The 15,177-nt window shown below is 38.4% G+C and overlaps 2 protein-coding genes across 5 annotated transcripts in view; one reads left to right on the top strand and one right to left on the bottom strand.

Moving 5' to 3' along the window:
- The window catches only part of LOC117085953 (uncharacterized protein C11orf98-like), a 135,777-nt gene that overhangs the window by 64,365 nt on the left and 56,235 nt on the right, over positions 1-15,177 (bottom strand). Inside the window, exon 1 of one of the 4 annotated variants that reach the window (XM_033215335.1) lies at positions 14,786-15,021. The exons of the other annotated variants lie outside the window; for them this stretch is intronic. The gene's annotated coding sequence lies outside the window, so the exon portion shown is untranslated. Of the gene's footprint in view, positions 1-14,785; positions 15,022-15,177 lie in introns of those variants that run through there. 4 annotated transcript variants of the gene reach the window in all.
- Positions 1-15,177, top strand: part of RNF150 (ring finger protein 150) — a 282,044-nt gene that overhangs the window by 257,457 nt on the left and 9,410 nt on the right.

The following is a 15,177-nucleotide window of genomic DNA, read 5'->3' as shown; positions in this document are numbered from 1 at the left end:
AAAAATGTATTATTATCAGTACTTTACTGATGAGGAAGCTGAGATTGTTTATTTCTCAACATTTTATCTAAGCAAGTATTTGTCAAGTATCAACATAATATCATACATGTAAGTTAAATAGAGCTCTGATAATGTAGCCTGGCATTCAAATCCTTCTGCAATCTGAATACCACCTGTCTTTCTAATATCATTACCTGTATTGAGTTATACCAGTCAGTAAAATGAAATCACTCTAGGGATTTCAAAATAAGGGAATTTAATTCAAGAACTTAATTACAAAAATGTTGGGGGAAAATGAGCAATTCCTGCTTTGCACCATACATTAACTTTAAATGGGTCATAGATTTCAATGTAAAAGCTAAACCTATAAAAATTCTAGAAGAAAACATAGGAGTAAATGTTTACAACTTTAGGATAAGCAAATATTTTTTAAATAGGACCTAAAAAGTGAACCATTGAAAAAGTTGATACATTGGCCTTTATCAAAATTTAAAACTTTTAAAATTAGCTAGCTGTGGTGGTATGCACCTGTAGTCCCAGCTACCAGGGAGTCTGAGGTAGGGGGATTGCTGGAGTCCAGGGGGTCAAGGCTGCAATACGCCAAGATTGTTCCACTGCACTCCAGTATGGTCAACAGAGTGAGACTGTCTCAAAAAAATAAATAAATAAATACAATTTTTGTTCCTTTAAGGACATCTTTAAGAAAATGAAAAGTCAGGCCACAAACTGAGAGAAAATATTTGCAATACCTGTGTCTAACAAAGAATTTGTATTCAGAACATATAAAGAATTTGCATTCAGAACATACAACTCAGTAAGAAGACAAAAATAGACAAATTGGACTACATTAAAGTAAAATCTTCTACACAGTAAACAGTCAACAGTGTGAAAAGACAAGCTACGTAATGACAGAAAATATTTGCAAACCATATATTGGATAAGGTATTAATATCCAGGATACACATGTAGGCTGGCACTGAGGATCTGATTAGTATTGGGAAGTATGGAGGTAAATGGAATTCCTTTCAGAAGGGCCAGCATGACTATAGCAATCATCAAAGCAAATTTCAAGGCATGTGGATGGTTTGACTTGCCTGTGGCTTAGTGTGTGAAGAATGAGGAAGGGTTCTGACAGGTCACTATGGCTCCGAAAAGTGTTGGCTGTGATTTCAATCAAATCACAGGGAGAAAGATTCTCTATATCCCCATCAACACTTACTATTTTGTTTATTTTAAAATTTTATTTATTTTTAATATTAGCCATCCTAACAGGTTAAGGTGATATCTCATTGTGTGTGTGTGTGTGTGTGTGTGTGTGTGTGTGTGTGTGTGTGTGTGTTGTTGTTGTTCTGCAATAGAATCTTGTTCTATCACCCAGGCTGGAGTGCAGTGGCACCATCTTGGCTCACTGCAATCTTCACCTCCCAGGCTCAACCATTTCTTGTGCCTCAGCCTCCCGAGTAGCTGGGATTACAGGTTACGCACCACCATGCCCAGCTAATTTTTGTATTTTTAGTAGAGACGGGGTTTTACCATGTTAGCGAGTCTGTTCTCGAACTCCTGGTCTCAAGTTGATACACCTGCTTTGGCCTCCCAAAGAGCTGTGATTACAGGCGTAAGCCACCGCACCTGGCCTCCTTGTGGTTTTGATTCAGATTTCCCTGATGATCGGTGATGTTAAGTATCTTTTTTATGCTGTTGGCCATTTGTACTTTTCTTAGGAAAATTATCTATTCAAGTCCTTTGCTTATGTTTCAGTAGGGTTATTTATGCTGTAATTTGAGTTGTAGGAGTTCTTTGTGTATCCTAGCACTTTGGGAGGCTGAGGCAGGCAGATCACAAGGTCAGGAGATCGAGACTATCCTGGCTAATACTGTGAAACCCCGTCTCTACTGAAAATACAAAAAATTAGCCGGGCGTAGTGGCGGGCACCTATAGTCCCAGCTAGTCAGGAGACTGAGGCAGGAGACTGAGGCAGGAGAATGGCGTGAACCCGGGAGGCAGAGCTTGCAGTGAGCCAAGATTGCACCACTGCACTCCAGTCTGGGTGACAGATTAAGACTCCATCTCAAAAAAAAAAAAAGAAAGAAAGAAAAAAATTTAAGAAGATTAAAATTGTACCAAATATCTTTTCTAGGCACAGTGAAATGAAACTAGAAATCAATAGCAAACTGGAAAGCTCATCAAAATGTAGAAATTAAACAACATCCTCTTTTTTTAAAGAGAGAGAGTTTTGCTTTGTCACTCAGCCTAGAGTGCAGTGACATGAGACTGCAGCCTGGAACTCCTGGGCTCATGATATCCTCCTACCTCCACCTCCTGAGTAGCTGGGCCTGCAGGTACTTGTCACTAAGCTTGGCTATTTTGCTTTGTTTTGTTTTTCATATAGAGATATAGTCCCATTATGTTGCCCAGCCTGGTCTCAAACTCCTGGGTTCAAGCAATCCTCTCACCTTGGCCTCCCAAAGTGCTGGGTTTATAGGCGTCAGCCCCAATGCCCAACCAACAACACACTCTTGAATAACCAGTGGGTCAAAGAAGAAATCACAAGGTAAATTGGAAAACCTCTTGAGACAAATGAAAACAAAAAGGTAATGTACCAAGACTTATGGGAGGCAACAAAAGAAGTACAAAGGGGCCAGGTGTGGTTGCTTATGCTTGTAATCCCAGCACATTGGGAGGCTGAGGTAGATGGATCCCTTGAGCTCACAAGTTTGAGACCAGCCTGGGCAAAATGGTGAAACCGCATCTCTACAAAAAATATAAAAATTATCCAGATGTGAGCCGGGCGCGTGGCTCAAGCCTCCCAGCTTTGGGAGGCCGATGGATCACGAGGTCAGGAGATCGGACCATCCTGGCTAATACGGTGAAACCCCGTCTCTACTAAAAAATACAAAAAACTAGCGGGCGACAGGCGGGCGCCTGTAGTCCCAGCTACTCGGAGCTGAGACAGGAGAATGGCGTGAACCCGGAGGCGGAGCTTACAGTGAGCTGAGAGCCGGCCACTGCCTCCAGCTGGGTGGCAGAGCAAGACTCGATCTCAAAAAAAAAAAAAAAAAAACAAAAAAAAAAATTATCCTATGTGATAATGCATGCCTGAAGTCCCGGCTGAAAGGGAGGATGGCTTGAGCCCAGAGATGGAGGTTGCAGTGAACCAAGATCATGCCACTGCATTCCAGCCTGGGCTATAGAGCTAGACCTTGTCTTAAAATAAAATAAAATATACAAAGGAAAGCTTGTATCAATAAATGTCTACATTAAAAAAGGAAGATCTCAAAGAACCAAACTTTATACCTCAAGGAACTACAGAAAAGAAAACAAAGCAAATTCAAAATTAGCAGAATTTCAAGGGAATAATAAAGATTAGAGCAAATATGAATCAAATAGAGAATAGAAAGACAATGGAATAGAGCAACAAAACTTAGAATTTGTGTTTTGAAAGGATCAACCAAATTGACAGATCCTTAGCTAGACTAATTAAAATAAAGAGAAAACTTGAATAAATAGTTAGACATTAAAGAGGAGACATTACAACTAATGCCAAAGAAATAAAAAAGATTATAAGAGATTACTGTGGACAGATAGACATCTATGAATAACCTAGAAGAAATGTATAAATTCCTAGACAAATGCAATCTATTATGACTGAATCATGAAGAAATAGGAAATTGCAACAGACCTATCACTAGTAAGGCGATTGAACCAGTAATAAAAAGACCTTTTGTAAAAACACACACACACACACACATACACACACACACCACACACACACACACACACACATCCAGGACCAGATGGCTTTACTGGAGAATTATCCCAAACGTTTAAAAAAGAATTTATGAGAGTTCTTCTCAAAAAGAAAAAAAACAAAAACAAAAACAAAAAAACAAACAAACAAAAAAAAACTGGAGAGGAGGGGATACTTCTAAACTATTTTATGAGGCCTGTATTGCTATGATACCAAAATCTAGACAAAGATACTACAAGAAAAGAAAATTACAGACCAATATAACCAATGAATATTGATGTAAAAATGTTTGACAAAATATAAGGAAATCAATTTAAACAGTACATTAAAAGATTATATACCATGACCAAGTGGGATTTATCCCTGGAATGCAAGGATGGTTCAATATACAAAAAAAAATCTATCAGTGTAATATACCACATTAAGAGAACAAAGAATGAAAATCACATGATTATCTCAATTGATGCAGAAAATGCATTTGAAGAAATTCAACATGCTTTCATAATAAAAATATTCAATAAACTAGGAATAGAAGAATTCTCTCAACATAAGAAAGGCCAAGTATGAAAAGTCTATAGCTAACATCATACTAGATGGTGAAAAACAGAAAGCTTTTCTTCCAAGATCAGAAACAAGACAAGAATGCTAATTCTTACCACTTCTATTAAACACAGTACTGGAAGTCCTAGTCAGAACAATTAGGAAATAAATAAATAAATAAATAAATAAATAAATAAAGCATCCAAATTGGAAAGGAGGAAATAAAATTATCTCTGTTCACAAAATGACATGATCTTATATGTAGAAAACTTTAAAGGTTACAGATTTCAAAAGCTCTTAAAACTAATAAACTAATTCAGCAAAGTCAAAGTGTCTAGGTGCAATATTTTTTTTCTTTTTGAGACAGGATTTTGCTCTGCCACCCAGGATGGAGTGCAATGGGACAATCACAGCTCACTGGAGCCTCAACCTGGGCTCAAGTAATCCTCCCACCTTAGCCTCCCAAGTAGCTGGGTCCACAGGCATGTGCCACCATGCCAGGCTAGTTTTTTTTTTCATCTGTAGAGACAAGATCTTTCTATATTGTCCGGGCTGGTCTTGAACTCCTGAGCTCAAGTGATCCTCCTGCCTCAGCCTCCCAAAATGCAGGGTACAAAATTAACATAAAAGATTAGTTGAATTTCTGTACAGTAACAATATGAAAGGAAATTAAGAAAACAGTTCCATTTATGATAGCATCAAAAAAGTGAAATACTTAGGAATAAACTTAACAAGGTGAAAGACTTGTACACTGAAAACTGTAAAACATTGCTTTAAAAAGTTAAGACATAAATAAATGGAAAGATATCCCATGTTCACGGATTGGAAGACAATGTTGTTAAAATGTCCATACTATCCAAAGCAATCTGTAAATTCAGTGGAATCTTTATCAAAATCCCAATGGCATTTTTTTTTTTTTTTGCAGAAACAGAAAAACAATTCTGAAACTCATATTTATTCCAAATAGCCAAAACAATCATGAGAAAGAAGAACAAAACTAAAGGCCTCACACTTCCTAATTTCAAAACATATTACAGAATGACAGTAATCAAAACAATATGGTGCTAGCATAAAGACAGACATATAGACCAATAAAACAGAATAGAGATCCTCATGTTTATGGTCAAATAATCCTCAACAGTGAGCCAAGACTACATAGTGGTGGAAAGATAGTGTCAAAAAATGGTGTAGAGAAAACTGGAGGTCCACATGCAAAAGAAAGTAATTGGACCTTTATCTTATAGCATAAGCATACAAAAAAAAATCACTCAAAATGAATTAAAGACCTAAATCTAAGACCTGAAACTGTAAAACTCCTAGAGGAAAACAGGAGAGGGAAGCTTCATGGCATCGTATTTGGTAAGGATTTCTTGGAAATGACACCAAACGCACAGGCAACAAAAACAAAAATAGACAACTTGGACTACATTAAAGTAAAATCTTCTACACAGTAAACAGTCAACAGTGTGAAAAGACAAGCTACATAATGACAGAAAATATTTGCAAACCATATATTTGATAAGGTATTAATATCCAGGATACACAAAGAACTCCTACAACTCAAATTACAGCATAAATAACCCTACTGAAACATAAGCAAAGGACTTGAATAGATAATTTTCCTAAGAAAAAGTACAAATGGCCAACAAGCATAAAAAAGATACTTAACATCACCGATCATCAGGGAAATCTGAATCAAAACCACAAGGAGGCCAGGTGCGGTGGCTTACGCCTGTAATCACAGCTCTTTGGGAGGCCAAAGCAGGTGTATCAACTTGAGACCAGGAGTTCGAGAACAGACTCGCTAACATGGTAAAACCCCGTCTCTACTAAAAATACAAAAATTAGCTGGGCATGGTGGTGCGTAACCTGTAATCCCAGCTACTCGGGAGGCTGAGGCACAAGAAATGGTTGAGCCTGGGAGGTGAAGATTGCAGTGAGCCAAGATGGTGCCACTGCACTCCAGCCTGAGTGATAGAACAAGATTCTATTGCAGAACAACAACAACACACACACATACACACACACACACACACACAATGAGATATCACCTTAACCTGTTAGGATGGCTAATATTAAAAATAAATAAAATTTTAAAATAAACAAAATAGTAAGTGTTGATGGGGATATAGAGAATCTTTCTCCCTGTGATTTGATTGAAATCACAGCCAACACTTTTCGGAGCCATAGTGACCTGTCAGAACCCTTCCTCATTCTTCACACACTAAGCCACAGGCAAGTCAAACCATCCACATGCCTTGAAATTTGCTTTGATGATTGCTATAGTCATGCTGGCCCTTCTGAAAGGAATTCCATTTACCTCCATACTTCCCAATACTAATCAGATCCTCAGTGCCAGCCTACATGTAACCTGCTTCATGAATCCTCTTGGTTATCCACTTGGAGTTGATATTTTCCCCTCACCTTTGTTTCCTTAACATTTTATTTACACCTCTCTTTTAGCATATGTCACCTTGTATTAAATTTCTTTAGATACAAATCTGATCTCTTTTAGTAGATCAAATTCAACTTAAAGTCAGAGCCTGTATTTAGGTCATCTTTCTTTTCTCCACACTGCTCTTCAACAGTGCTGTGTACCTAATACATGTTCAATAAACACCTGTTGAATAAAGATTAAGTGAATTGTTGAATGAATAAATGGGGTCTACAGATAATTTTATACAGTTGCAGAAATGGATAAATATGTATGAACTCTGCCTATCTCTCTAAATCCATTTGGAAACTTTCTCTTTTACACTCCTTTTTCATACCAATCATATTTACACTCATCAAAAGTCTTTCATCTACCAGATATTATGCTTAATGTTTAAGGTTCTCTGTAGGTGGTACTAATTGGGCATTGTAAAGAAACTGTTGACAACACGAATGTGCACTAGATTTTGCCTCCTTCCCTGCAAAAACAAATGTAAAACTAATGTAAAAATCACATTGCCTCTTCTTTTGGCACTTAGTAAGGAGTGACTCAATGAATGAATTGCCAAGGAAATCAGTAAGGAATTTGAGCAGTTGGAGAAAATCTTTTCCCTGCTAGGTGAAGTGTCACAGGCAAAGAGAACCAACAGCAAAGAGATAAAAGCAAAGTGAAATCCTAACTATGTGATCTGATTTAATATATAGGCTTCCAGGGAATTCTCCTTCACCAAATCCAAATAAAAACAATGTTTTAAACTTCCCCATCTGAAAGGTAAGAAATAATTTTCCTAATTTGACCACAACATGTATATATCTGCAATTACGAAGCAGGAATTAAAAAGGCAAAAGTGCCAGTTATATCTGAACAATTCTAGAAGTCACTTGGCCAAATGGATGAATTTGTATCATAAGCCTGCTGGGTTTCCAACTGTGGCTGAGTCTTGTCTGTAAGAGCAACATGGCTGCCAAATAGAACTCTAGTAGCTCTGCCATTCCAGAATAGTGCAACTGTCAATTTCACTGGCATGGCTTGAGATCCCATTTCTTCCATCTTCTATGTGCTCTCCCTCACCTATAACATGTGAAGCCGTCATAGCGGTATTATTGTAAGGGTGATGTGTGATATATTTAATAGCATAGCACAATGCCAGGCACGTAGGAAGGAGCCAGTCCATCCTAGATATTAGTATCCACCCTGTTGCATACCCTCTGAGGAAAGCAGTCCAGAGACCTTGCCATTCTCACATCAGAGGCCACTCATTAATGGGAAAACATAAACCAAATGGGAAGTAGTTTATCTCCTTAGAAATTCTTGCTAAGCAAAAGAATTCAAAGGAACACATTTCCTGATTGCAAACATGCTGCATTTAAAGTCTAATTAACTTTCCCACTAAGATTATGACAGGCTATATAGACACTGCCCCAGCTTGAAGGGAGTTTCACATTCTGAGATGAAAAGACAGCAACATTATAATTCAACCAATGTGGTTGAAAGTGCCTTCCCTATGGTGCTCTTGTTCAATACAGGGTTGATTGGAAATAATGCCCTATTTTCAAGAAGATAAGCATCAGTAGCAGTGGACAGAAAGATGCCATTTTTCTTTGAAACCTTACTTTTCAAGTACATGAGGAAAAATAAGCTTTTATGTAATGCAAAGCAGCTCCCAGCATACAAACACCAGACCTCCTGGAGAATGGCCACCTGGGGGATTATATTCAACACCATCTTATTTTCTCTCAAAACAGAGAGCACTTATTCTGAGGGCAATGTTTGTTAATTCCTAACAGAGGAGGACTTATGCCAGCCTGCTACTGTTCTGCACCTTCTTTCATAAGACAGGCAGTAGAGTAAATAAACCTCCTTCAGGGAAGGATGGTTTTCTGCTTTAGATTTGAATAACCACCATAAAGAAACAATTAAGTAGGAAAGCAGTGACTTCATGTGAAAACTATCATGTCAAGTTAATAGAACACATAGCTAGTGGAATGTAAACCAAAATATGCATTTAAAAAAACACACAAACAAAACCAAGCCATTCTGTTGCTTACTATAATGTGTTATCCAACTCACCAGGGATGCAAAATCATTTCAGTGAATGGTTCTTAGCCTTTTGTGAGTTGAGAATCTGATGAAAACTACTGGGAAAAGGCCCTATATGTAGCTATAAAAGTGTGTATGTAATTTTAAATGCCTAATCCCCCAGCCCCACCCTACAAATAACTAACCCTCAGGTTAAGAATCTCAACTCAAGAACAGATTATGGGCCAGGTATGGTGGCTCATCCCTGTAATCCTAGTGCTTTGGAGGATGGCTTGAAGCCAGGAATTCAAAACCAGCCTGAGCAACATAGTGAGACTCCATTTCTATGAAAAAAATATATTTTAACTAGTCAGATATGGGTGGTGCATGCCAGCAGGTAGCCCCAGCTACTTGGAAGACTGAAGTCAGAAGCTTCCTTGAGCCCAGGAGTTCAAGGTTGCAGTGAACTATGGTCACCCCACTGCCCTCCAGCCTGAGTGATAGAGAAAGACCCTGTCTCTCACCAAAAAAAAAAAAAAAAAAAAAAAAGAGTAACTATGGTCAAGTTCACAGACTCTGGAGTCAGATAAACCAGGATTTGAATTCTGTTTCCAACTCTTACTGTTATGTAAGCTGTGGAATTTTAAACCTTTTTGAGCCTTGGTTTTATTATCTGAAAATGGAAATAGTAATACTTTCTATGTCATAGTTAATTAAGAATATTAAATTATTTAAAGCACTTAGCATAGGCTGGGCATGGTAGTTCATGTCTGTAATCCCAGTACTTTGGGAGGCCAAGGAGGGAGGATTGCTTGAGATCAGAAGTTCAAGACCAGCCCAGTCAACATAGTAAGACCTCGTCTCTACTTTAAAAAAAAAAAAAAAAAATCAGCTACTCAACAGCCTGAGGCAGGAGAATTGCTCAAGTAGATGCTGCACAGGTGTGGTGGCAGATGCCTGTAGTCCCAACTACTCAGGAGGCTGAGACAGAACAGTCGGTTGAACCCAGGTGGCAGAGGCTGCTGTGAGCCGAGACTGTGCCACTGCATTCCAGCCTGGGTGGCAGAGTAAAACTCCAGTGAGCTGTGATTGCACCACTAAGCTCCAGCCTGGGCAAGACAGCGAAACCCAGTCTCAAAAAAATAAAACAAAGCATAGTTCTTGGCATGGACTAAGTACTCAGTAAGCATTAATATTGTTATTAGCTATTAAAATAAAAAACTTAGGCCCTGTGTGGCCAGAAATCATCTACAATTTTATCTTAATTCTAGAAATATTTACCAAGTGCCTCCTCTTTATGAAGGAGTGCAGCAGGATCCTGACATGGGAACATTGATAATGGAATGAGCTTAAGCCAGGGAATTGATAAAGGCCCTGGATATGCCCAGCACTGAACAGGGCAGATCTCAGAGTCTTGTCTTCTCATGGTTGGAAAGAATTTGAACAGTCATGGGGCCCACTGTTACCGACAATTATATCAAAACCACAGCAGAACTACAACTGCAATGCCTGTTTCACAAAGGGAAACTTGTGAGTCTTTAGGTAACATTTTGTGTATTTAAGAGGAAGGAGATAAACCAAAGATATTAATAATTTATGGACTAAATGGAATTAATAAACGCCACCACTGAGAATTATTTGGTTAACCACAGTTTAGACTACTGATGGATTTTACCCAGAATTCAAGTGGAAATATATTAAAGCAATAGTTTTGAGAACAAAGTAGGTCACAAAGCGCCATTTAAAATAGAATAGGCCAGGCATGGTGGCTCATGCCTGTAATCCCAGCACTTTGGCAGGGCAAGGCAGGAGGATTGCTTGAGCGCAGGAGTTCAACACCAGCCTGGGCAAGAATGAAACCCTGTCTCTACCAAAAATACAAAAATTAGCGGGGCATAGTGGCACAGGTATGTGGTCCCAGCTACTTAGGAGACTGAGGTGGGAGGATGGCTTGAGCTGTGAGGCAGAGGGTACACTGAGCCAAGATCATGCCACTGCACTCAGCTTGGGTGACAGAGAGAGACCCTGTCTCAAAAATAAATTAATAAAATAAAATACAGTATTTTCTGCTCCATGTAAGCAGACGCTCTGTAACACTATGGCAAGATTGAAGACAGAGAATGAGATGACTTGGGATCAGTCTATAAGTCCACCCCAGTCGATCCAGTAATGCTATAGTCTCTCTTTTCCTTGGGAATGGATTTTATTTATAAAAGACGAAGGAGTATATTTGAAGGAAAATGAGGAAATGAATCAATGACACCATCTTCTTCTAGTTTCCCTGTTACCATTCTCTGGCCATTTTCAGGCTCTTTGGGGGGATTACCTTCCTCTGCTGTTCTTCTGCTTTCCTCCTAACTATGAGACTTCAAACTCAAATAAATGTCTGCACAGGCCAGGCAATCTGTGTGAACCACTGATGTAGCCCATTTGGTGACTGTGATAACCTGGAGCCTGTGTCCCCTGTGCTAATGGCACAGCTCTTTCTCAGCTCCCACCAGTGGTGTCCATCTGGGAATCAGGCACATATTACCATATCTTCCATTTTCCAAGATAAATTTCAAACACAAATTTGTATGTGAAATGTCCAGACTTCCAAATATTGGTAACTAATTCACATTTGAAACAAAACAAAACATTGTCCAACCCAAACAAAACAGCATCAGGAGTCACCAGTTTGAGTCTTTGGCTCTCGATGTTTGGGTTTCACCAAGTTCTGTCCCTGACCTTATCTTCTCATGCTACACTCGCTTCCTAAAAAAACAAAACAAAACAAAAAACAAAAAAACCTCATCTCTTCTGTGGTTTAAAATACCTTCTCTGTACTGAAAACTTCCAAATGTATTGACAGTCATGGCCTCTCCTCTAAACTCCAGACTCAAGTATCTGGCTGCCTGCTCCACATCAATCTTGGGCATTTCAAACACAGCATATGCAAACCTGAACTCTTGATGTAGTTCTAACACCTGCTTCTTCTCCAGTTTCTCTGGCTCAGTAAATGGTATCTGTATTTCTCAAAAACATGGGAATTATCCTCTACTTTCTCCTCTTTTACTGCCCTTGGCTAGTCCATCATTTCCTGTGGATCCTTCATTCAAAATCATTCTTTCATTTGTCCCCTCCTCTCCTCCCTTATCACCACAACAAGCCACCATGTTTCCTCTGTTCTGCTGTAATAGTTTCCTAACTGGATTCCTTCTGCCCATTGTCCTGCCAATATTTTTCTTGTAACAGCAAGAGTGACCTCTTAAAATGTTAGGCAAATCAGATTACCTCCTGTTTAAATCTCTCAATGTTTTACAATATGTGAAAACCAAAGGAAGAAAGTATATCAAATAGATATGATACTACTATGTCAAATGGACTAAGAGTATTTTTCATCTCTAAACTGGAATAAAAATGCCTACATGAAAGGGTAGTTGTATCAGGTGAGGGCTAATATTACTTTTACATTAGTTTTTGTTAGTTTTTGCAGAGAAGGAGGCAAATTCAGTCAACATTTATGTTATTAATAGCTACTTATCATCCCCAATTAGTACCACTACAGAGAACCTTCTAAATATTTTGCTGACAAAGTTTTCATTCATATTATTGTAGCCTGAAAGTAAAACATCTGCCTTGATTAAACGATAAACACTGTTAAAAATTATGGAACAAACCAAGTTTCATTAAAAACATAGGACATACTTAGAATAATTTCACATCCTCGGAATATTTTAAAAACAAGTTTTTAAATGGAAAATGATTAGATGATATTGGTGCAATGTTATATCATAAAAATTGAACCATTTTTGTAAATTTCTCTATTTTCATGTATTTGAATTCACCTTTGCCTTGCACTGTAGAGTGCAGTCTTAATTTCCAAAGTAGCACCATGAATTCAGCAGCTCATAGTTACATCAGTCCCTGTGGCCCCTTCTTCTTTCAGTTCACACACTCCCATTTAGAAAACTATGGGATCTGCTGAGGCTGGTGGCTGCAAAGCCAGAATGAAGGTGAGAAGCTGCCACTGTAGGTAGCCGTGAGCTCTGTCTCTATAGAACTGTAACTAACTCAGCTCTTTATCTGTGCTGCTGCTTTATTTTTTTATTTTTTTGCTGGACCCATATGAAAGTCATAAATTCATTCCATGATGAGCTCTTTGGTTGACTTCCAGTTTAATTGTGAGCTGAAAATTTTGGCTTCCTGTGAGCTGAGTTGATTGATGGGCCACTGCAAGCAAAGAAGTGGAAATTAAATTCCCTATAAAGTACAGCTCTCATTTTTTATCTCCAGGAATAAGATTTCAGCTTTCATTACACCTCCAAGTGGGAATTCTCCCATTCGTTCATACTTGTACTAAATATACAATAGCAGGCCTTTTTTATCAAGAAAAAAAATTGCAAAAATAAAAACAATCTGAAGAATTGTAAAAAAGGCAACTTTGTTTCTCAGTGGTCATTCTATCTAATAATTATTCATCAGGAACCCACTATGTAGGAGTCCCTCTGCTAGATTGGCATCAACACATAAACAACATGCATAAACAACAACTGGAAAGGACTCTAATGCATCCAGTCCAAATTCTCATTTTCTAGATAATTAAACTTCAGCCCTGAAGAAGAAAAACAATTTTTACACAGTAACACATAGAGTTACTAATACCAGAGGCTAGAATACAGTATAAAGTAAGATAGATTCCCAGTTCTCATAAGTATAAAGTATACACACACACACACACACACACACACACATATATAGTTCTTATTGTAAAAACGAGGCTTAAGAAGAGCACTGAGTAAAAAGAGTGGACCTGCCATTTGAAGCCACTCCCAGTCTCTCCTGAAATTCCACAAAAACCACAGTGAAGGGATTGTTTTTAAGACAGAGCACAACATGGACAGGTAAAATGCAAGAAGAGACAATAACAAAATTTAGGCAACTGCAAAAAACAGATGAACAGTCCATGACTTAGTAGACTGGAGACACAGCAAGCCCTTGCATCCGGCTGTGTGGGTTGTGTCCTGCCCCACTTCAGGAGCCACTGCTCACTCAAGACTCCAGAGTGAAGCTGTGCTCTGGAGTAGTGCAGTACACACCCTGCACAACAGCACACCACGACCCTGCTGAGAAAACAAGCACAAATCAGCTATGGGGAAAGGGAAAACCATCTCTATTTGCACTTGAGAATTCCCCGAAGGTCAGGGATCAAAGGCACCAGATGGCTCTGGAGAAGATAAACGGAAAGGAAGTGCACACACACATACATATCACACTTGTAGTGAAGTGTGAGGCACAGATCCAGTTTCACTTTTTTCTAAATGACTAGTTTTCTTGACTATTTGTTGAATGCCACTATTTTTAAATACCAAAGACTTATATCTTTATAGAGCTGCTTCCAGGGTTTTCATTTAACCATTGATCTGTTACATTGCTATGAACTTCCTGCAATTATGGATCTAGGAAACATATAAGAGCTTAGTCTTTAGGTTGGATATTTCCCTGTGAAATACCCCATTTCTATGAAACTGATTCTTCAGGCCATAATTCTTTGTTAGTTCTCTTATTTGTCTCCTTTCCGGGCGACAGAGCAAGACTCCGTCTCAAAAAAAAAAAAAAAACATCTTAGGAAATCACTGTCCTTCGTGAAACTCAGATATTTTTCTTAACTGTGTCACAACATGAAAAAAATTACATTAGTGATTATCAGAACAAAAGTATTATAACCATTATTATTCTTTAGTACTTAGACATTTTTGTTGTTTTTTTTAATTGCATATTTCTTCTGCAAAGTAAGAGAAAGTATAAGACCTCTGGGGTTGAAAGCTGCCTTTATGCAGCTTAGCTCTCTGGCCTCCTCTGTCCATATTCCCTAGCTTGACTCTTCATTCCAGTCAAATTAAAAACCCTCTGATATCTGCCTGCCCACAGCTCCCTATCACCTCCAGCCATCTGTACATGCTATTGCTTAAAAGATTATTTCTTCTTATTCATCTGACTATAATACAGATTATCCTTTAGGACTCAGATATTGCACCCAGTATATGGTTACATAGCCCTCTTACCTGCTTCTGTAACACCCGGTACATCTTCCATCCTGGTGCTTATCTCATTGTGTTGTAATTGCCTAGTGAATGGTCAACCTTCCCACCAGACAATAAGCTTCTTGAGGATAGGGATTGTCTTGCTGTCCCCTATATCCATAGCCTCTAGCATAATCCTTAGTGTGCACTAGGGACACAGTAGATAGGTCTTGAATGAGTAAGTGATATATGTTCTTTGAAGAGTATTTGGGAGAACTGAAAAACACTAGTTAAAAGAAAATTAATATAAATCTCAACACCAGACATGACTCTCGTTAGCATTTTTGGTTTCTTTGCTTCCATTTAACTTTCTCTCTTGACCCCATTGCATACAAAGCTTTAAATATTTCTGTTCTTACTTAACAATATACTGT

This window comes from Trachypithecus francoisi, unplaced genomic scaffold, assembly GCF_009764315.1.
Source record: "Trachypithecus francoisi isolate TF-2019V2 unplaced genomic scaffold, Tfra_2.0 Lachesis_group1, whole genome shotgun sequence".
NCBI classification, from domain to species: Eukaryota; Metazoa; Chordata; class Mammalia; order Primates; family Cercopithecidae; genus Trachypithecus; species Trachypithecus francoisi.
This window is presented reverse-complemented; position numbering and strand designations above follow the sequence as displayed.